The sequence below is a fragment of the Otolemur garnettii genome, unplaced genomic scaffold (assembly GCF_000181295.1).
Source record: "Otolemur garnettii isolate 467f Iridium unplaced genomic scaffold, OtoGar3 scaffold00120, whole genome shotgun sequence".
NCBI classification, from domain to species: Eukaryota; Metazoa; Chordata; class Mammalia; order Primates; family Galagidae; genus Otolemur; species Otolemur garnettii.
The window spans coordinates 2172913-2180319 of record NW_003852515.1 but is presented as its reverse complement, the minus strand read 5'-3'; the positions used below and the strand labels follow the sequence as shown (position 1 = coordinate 2180319).

General features: G+C 46.0%; 1 pseudogene; it reads right to left on the bottom strand.

The window, feature by feature from the left end:
• Window positions 1-364: 364 nt before the first annotated feature.
• LOC100955786 overlaps window positions 365-7407 on the bottom strand; it is a 22001-nt pseudogene continuing 14958 nt past the window's right edge.

Sequence of the window (7407 nt, the reverse complement as noted above, 5' to 3'; positions counted from 1 at the left end):
CTTTAGATACAGGAGTTTTGAACTCAAACACTTAGAAGAAAACAAGTTAAGATTGCATTATCCTGCAACTTACACTATCAGTAACATATTACAAAGCAAAACAGCTTGGAGAAGAGGGTAGGAAGGAAGGGGAGTGAGGGAGGGAAGAGAAAGAAAAGGAATACGTTGATCAAGTGGAATTTTTTTTTTAATTCTTAGGAACTGTGAAGTCCTTGCAAGCACAGCTCATTTCTGCAGATTATTTTCCAGTGTGTACAAAATGGAACCAAAATGGAGAATCCCTTAAGAATCTGAAGAGGTGCAACATTAAAAGCTACGATTATCCAGTAACAAGCGTTCCAGCCTTCAGCTGCCAGCGCTTCCTCCTGCTATTCCCAAGTTAGTGGGAAGAAAACGTCTTCCCCGTGATTGTTTTCCTTTCTTTTTTCTCCGCATCTGGCCATGCACGGTTTAGCACCTGGAGGAAATGAGATGTTTTTGCCGCATATGTGTGTGAAGATAGGCCTTAGGGGGTCCTCAAACTTTTTAAACAGGGGGCCAGTTCACTGTCCCTCAGACGGTTGGAGGGCTGGACTTTGGCCCCAGGACGAGTCAGCTGCTAAGCAGGATAGGCAGTAGCCGCAAAAACACCTGGCGGGCTGGGTACATGTCCTCGGCGGGCGGGCCGCATGTGGCCCGCGGGCTGTAGTTTGAGGACGCCTGCGACAGCACTTGATGTGGTAGTGCAGGTAGTCCCGGAACGTGTGGATCAGGTTGATGGTGTTGTCAGGGGCGCTGGCTTGGTGTGGCGAGGGAACAGCACAAAGGTGATGTAGCCACTGTTGTCACCCACGGGGGCAGCTGTATCTTCAGCTCCAGAGGAGCTGTTCCCTGTGGCTAAAGAGGACCTGTGGGGCTGTGGGGCTGGCTCTGCGTCCTTTTTTGAACTCCTGCATGAATGCCTTTCCAATGACCACATCGTCATCATCCTTACACACTGTGCTGGGGACTACCGTGACTCGGTCTCATCATCACTATAATGGATAACTGCCCCGTTCTCTCCTTCTTTGCCTTCTTCTCGGAACTGGAAATATTTCTCAAAGACAGAGGCAAAACAATTTTGCTTCAACATGCCAGCCTGATGTACGATGGAATCCTTGGATGTGGGCAGATTTTCAAGGTCGTATAGCAAGGGGACATTGTATCCTGATTCTGGATTTACCAAGAAACTCCTGTAGACGCTCTTTAGTAACTCATCAGCACTGTGTGCCCTAAGTTCCTTGTGGAATTTCAAAGAAATACTGACAGTCACTTTTGTTTTGTCTCCTTTAGGATTTGAAATATGATAGAGGACCCCATCAAAATCTGCAAATGGTACTTCTACTGCTTCTGGTTTGTTTCCAGTGACTGCATTCTCGAACTTAAGTGCGAGTGTCTCCTCTATGGTACGGTTGTTCACCTCCAGCAGGATCAGGGCTGCAACTGTCCCAAACAGGGGAAGGAGAAAACAGGGCCGGTGAGGGTGGGTAAGGAAGGGAAGGATGGGGGGAGCAGCCCTAGGCCCCCTGAGGAGCGGTGGGGAGAAGGTTAAGGGAGAAGGGGTGGTGGTTGACTCAATTTCCATAGAGCATTGGCCTTTCTTGGGCTCCAGAGATAGAAAAGACCACATATCTGCCCCCGTGCCAGGGAAATCATAGCCTATGATTCCTTTGCCCTGGAATAGGGCTTTCTGTGATATCAACAGGAATAAAGGAAAGCTGGGTAGTTTGCTGACATCCAGATTCTTGGTTGTCTTTGACAAAAAATCCCCAGATTCTTAAACTGTCTTCTAGGCCAGGCATTTTCAATTCTTTCATGTGTAAATTTTCCATGGAAAAAAGAAATGAATAAATTTAGTGTTGCGAAGAATTAGGTCTCCCAAATATTTTTTGCCATTATGCATTTACCTAGTCTGAAACCCAAATTTTCATATTTTCCTGTGCTTGGCTCCAATAATAGACACAAGAGATATGTATCTCGGCTTGGCGCCTATAGCTCAACTGGCTGGGGCGCCAGCCACGTGCACCTAAGGTGGTGGGCTCGAATCCCCAGCCTGGACCCGCCAAACAACAATGACAGCTGCAACCAAAAAAAATAGCCGGGCATTGTGGCGGGCGCCTGTGGTCCCAGCTGCTTGGGAGGTGGAGGCGGGAGACTCGCTTGAGCCCAGGAGTTGAAGGTTGCTGTGAGCTATAGTGCCACGGCACTCTACCCAGGGGGACAGCTTGAGGCTCTGTCTCAAAAAAAAAAAAAGAGATATGTATCTCAATTAAGAATTTAGGAATTGAAAAAAAAAAGGAATTGGCCAGGTGTGGTGGCTCACACCTGTAATCCTAGCACTCTGGAAGGCCAAGAGTTAGGAGGATTGTTGCTCTTAGGAAAAAACTCCTAAGAAGATATTGTGGCACAGCGCCTATAGCACAGAGGTTACAGCACCAGCCACATACACGGAGGGTTCGAATCTGGCCTGGGCCAGTTAAACAACTGCAACAAAAAAATAGCCGGACATTGTGGCAGGCACCTGTAGTTCCAGCTACTTGGGAGGCTGAGGCTAGAGAATCGCTTAAGCTCAAGAGTTTGAGGTTGCTGTGAGCTGTGATGCCACAGCACTTTACCAAGTGTGACATAGTGAGACTGTCTCAAAAAAAAAAAGAAGATATTGTTAAGAAAATGAAAAGATAAAGCATAGAGCAGGAAAATTTTGCAAAATGTACATCTGATAAAGGATTGGCAACCAGAATATATAAAGATCATTACCATTCAGCAATAAGAAGACAATGCTATTTTTTCATTTTTTAAGAAAGTTTCATTTTGTCTTCCTCAGTAGAATAGGTGATGTCATAACTCATAGCAACCTCAAACTCTTGGGCTCAAGTGATCCTCTTGCTTCAGCCTCCCAAGTAGCTGAGACTACAGGTACCTACCACAACATTAGGCTAGTTTTTCTATTTTTAGTAGAGACAGGGTCTCACTCTTGCTCAGGCTGGTCTCAAACTCCTAAGCTCGAGTGATCCACCCACTTCGGCCTCCCAGAGTGCTAGGATTATAGGTGTGAGCCACCAAGCCTGGCAACATTTTAAAATGGGCTAAAATATTTAAACAGGTGCTTCATAAAAGAAATTACACAAATGGCTGATAAAAGATGCTCAACACCATTACTTATATAGAAAAAATGCAAATCAAAACCATAACAAGATACTGCTACACATCAATGAGAATGGCCAAAGTTAAAAAGATGATACCAAGTGTTTGTGAAGATGTAAAACAATTGTTGATAGGAATTTAAAATGGTACAACTGGGCAGTGCCTGTGGCTCAGTGGGTAGGGCGCAGGCCTATATACCGAGGGTGGTGGGTTTGAACCCAGTCCCAGTCTAACTGCAACAAAAAAATAGCTGGGCACTGTGCTGGGCACCTGTAGTCCCAGCTACTTGGGAGGCGGAGGCAGGAGAATCGCCTAAGCCCAGGAGTTGGAAGTTGCTGTGAGCTGTGATGCCACAGCACTCTACCAAGGGCAATAAAGTGAGACTCTGTCTCTAAAAACAGAAAAAAGGTACAACCACTTTGGAAAACTGAATGTTTCTTTAAAAATTAAACATACACCTATGATTTGACCTATTCATTCCACTCCTAGCTTTTATCAAAAAAAAAAAAATGAAAATAGATATTCACACAAAGACTGTACAGGAATGTGCATAGTAGCTTATTGTGTGATACCTAAAAACTAGGCAGAAACTAAATGCGCAACAGATGAATGCAGACACAAGGCGTGGTGTGTCCAAACTGGTATTATCAGCCAGTAGTAAGAAGGAATGAACCGCTGACGTGCACGACGGAGATGGCTCTTGAAGTCTTTCTGCTGAGTGAAGTCAAACTAAAAACTACATATTACACGTTCTCATTTCTGTAAAACGCTAGAAAGTGCAGACTAATCTGTAAGTGGCAGAAAGCAGCTCAGTCATTGTCCGGGGCAGGGATGACAGAGGGTAACGAGCTGAGAACGCTTTGGGGATGATAAAAATGTTCTGGATCTTGGTGGTGGTGGATTCATGGATGTGCGCATTTTTCGAAACTTTGAATTGAGCACTAATTTATTGTGTACAACTCAGTAAAGATGCTGTTTTCAAAATATCCAACTGAATGTTCTTCAGGCCACTGAAGCATCACGTTTCTCAAACTGAGCTCACCACCTTCTCCTGTTTGTCGTCTTGGTTAATGTTCTTCCTCAGCTGACGGCCCCACCATCCACGTCGCCTGCTAAGCTAGACAGCTCGGCACTCACCCCCGTTCCTCTTTTGTTCATATCTTTAAACTTTTTTCCCAAATTCATCTCTAACTCTTTGTTTGTTTTTAATTCAAAGTAGTATTTTTTTTTAATCCTTTTTTTTTTTTGAGACAGAGCCTCAAGCTGGAACTACAGGCCCCAGCCACAATATCTGGCTATGTTTTTTTGGTTGCAGCTGTCGTTGTTTGGATTGAACCTTCCAGCTCAGGTGTATGTGGCTGGCGCCTTAGCCGCTTGGGCCACAGGAACCGAGCCTCGAGTAGTGTGTTTTTTATGGTAGTAAAAAATGGATGTAACATAAAATTTACCTTTTTTTATTTTTTTGAGACAGAGTCTCACTCTGTTGCCCTGAGTAGAGTGCCATAATGTCGTAGCTCACAGCAACCTCAAACTCTTGGGCTCAAGCTATTCTCTTGCCTCACACTACTGAGTAGCTGGCACTATAGATACCACCACCACACCCAGATGGTTTTTCTATTTTTAGTGGACATGGAGGGTCTTACACTCTTGCTCAGGCTGGTCTCGAACTCCTGAGCTTGAGCCATCCTCCTGCCTCGGCCTTCCAGAGTGCTAGGATTACAGGCATGTTCATGCCTGGCCCCATTAAAGGTTACCATTTTATAGCCGGGCATTGTGGCAGGCACCTGTGGTCCCAGCTACTCGGGGGGCTAAGGCAAGAGAATCACCTAAGCCCAAGAGCTGGAGATTGCTGTGAGCTGTGACACCACAGAACTCTACTGAGGGCCATAAAATTAGACTCTGTGTCTTAAAAAAAAAAAGTTACCATTTTAAACAGTTTTAAGTGCACAGTTCAATCACAGTAAAAAAATTCACAGAGCTGTGCAATCCTCACCACCATCTAGAACTTTGGCATCTTCCTCATTAAAACTCTGTACCCATTAAACACTCCTCATTCCTCTCTCCCTCCCTGTAGCACCTGGCGACCATTCTGCTTTCTGTCTGCATGAACTTGACTGCTTTAGGTCAAATTTGACTGCTTTAGGGCTGTTCAAAAAGTATCCAGCCACGAAATAAAAAGAGTGAGACGTACATGGCTAGATGCTTTCCTGAAAGCTCTGGAATAGTCTACCTCATGGAAGGGCAATCATTCAGTACATGCCCTTTATGACTGGCTTGCTGCACTTAGCACAATGTCCTTAGGGCCCATCCATGTTATAGCATGTGTCACAATTCCCTTTGTTTTAAAGGCTGAATAATATTCCATCGTATGTATGTGTTTACCCATTTATCAACTGATGGACATCTGGGGCATCTCTAATTCATCATGAACACCACTACCACCCCAGCTTAGGTATTCATCATAGTCTCACTATATTGCCCTCGGTAGAGTGCCATGGCTTCACAGCTCACGGCAACCTCAAATTCTTGGGCTTACGTGATTCTCTTGCCTCAGACTCCCAAGTAGCTAGGACTACAGGCACCTGCCACAAAGCCTGGTTGTTGATGGGCATTGCAGTTGTCATTGTTGTTTAGCAGGCCTGGGCCAGGCAGGGTTCGGACCCACCAGCCCCAGTGTTATGTGGCTGACGCCCTAACCACCGAGCTACGGACACTGAGCCAGGTGTTCAGCATCTCTTGCCAGGGTTATTTCAGTTGGCTATTCACTGACAGTCCTGTCCTCCTCCTTCCAGGCACCTTCTGCTACCGGCGTCATTTTCTCTTCTCCTCCTCCTTTTTCTTTTCTTCTTTTTTTTATTGAGACAGAGTCTCACTTTGTCACCCTGGGTAGAGTACGATGGTGTCATAGCTCACAGCAACTTCAGACTCTTGGGCTCAAATCATTCTCTTGCCTCAGCCTCCCGAGTAGCTGGGACTATAGGCACCCGCTACAATGCTCAGCTAATTTTATAGGCAGGGTCTCGCTCTGGCTCAGGCTGGTCTCGAATCTGTGAGCTCAGACAATCTACCTGCCTTGGCCCCCTGAGTGTTGGGATTACTGGCGTGAGCCACCACACCCGACTGCCTGCGTCATTTTCCTAAAGCAACAATCTTGTCTGTCCTCTACTGAAAGACCTTTGTGTACACTTTCAAACTAAAATGGGATTATACTTTCTTTTTTGTTTGAGACAGGGTCTCACTATGTTGCCCAGGCTGGAGTGCAGTGTCTATTCACAGACGCAATCCCACTACTGATCAGAACGGGAGCTTTGACCTGCTCCATTTCCGACCTGGGTCAGTTCACCCCTCCTTAGGCAACCTGGTGGTCCCCTGCTCCTGGGAGGTCACCATATTGATGCCGAACTTAGTGTGGACACCCAATCTGCATAGTGCACTACAGCCTAGAACTCCTGGACTCATGTGATCCTCCTGTCTCAGCCTCCCGCATAGCTGGGACTACAGGCACACACCACTGCGCCTGGCAGATTATACTTTCAATACTGTTCTGCAGTCTCCTTTTTTACATTCTACTTTTGAACAACTCTAGTTAGTAGAGATTTCTTTCTTATTTTAATCCAATATATATTTCCAGGTCACTTTCTCCCGTTGGTCCTAGTTGTGCCCTCTAGAGTGACGCTGCATAATTTTAACCTCTCCTAAGTGGCAGACAACCCTTTAAACATTGGAAGATAATCATCAGTCTTCCTTCCCCAGGCCTGAGCCATTTCCCAGCTGAAGTGGTTCCCAGGCCCTCGCTGCTCTTCTCTGAGTGTGGGCCATTTGGTCAGTGTCTTGAAAACAGGATGCCTAGTCTGAGTGTGGTGGTTCACGTCTATAATCCTAACACTCTGGGAGGCTGAGGTGAATTGTTGGGCTGGAGTTTGAGACCAGCCTGAGCAAAATCGAGAACCCACCTCTACTAAAAATAGAAAAACTAACCAGACATTGTGGTGGGCATCTGTAGTCCAGCTACTCGGGAGGCTGAGGCAGGAGGATTGTTTGAGCCCAGGAATTTGAGGTTGCTATAAGCTATGATGCCACAGCACTCTAGCCTGGGCAACAGAGATACTGTCTCAAAAATAAAAACATACAGGCTCGGCGCCTGTGGCTCAAGAGGCTAAGGAGCCAGCCACATACACCTGAGCTGGCAGGTTCAAATCCAGCCTGGTTCCACTGAACAACCCTGACGGCTGCAACCAAAAAATA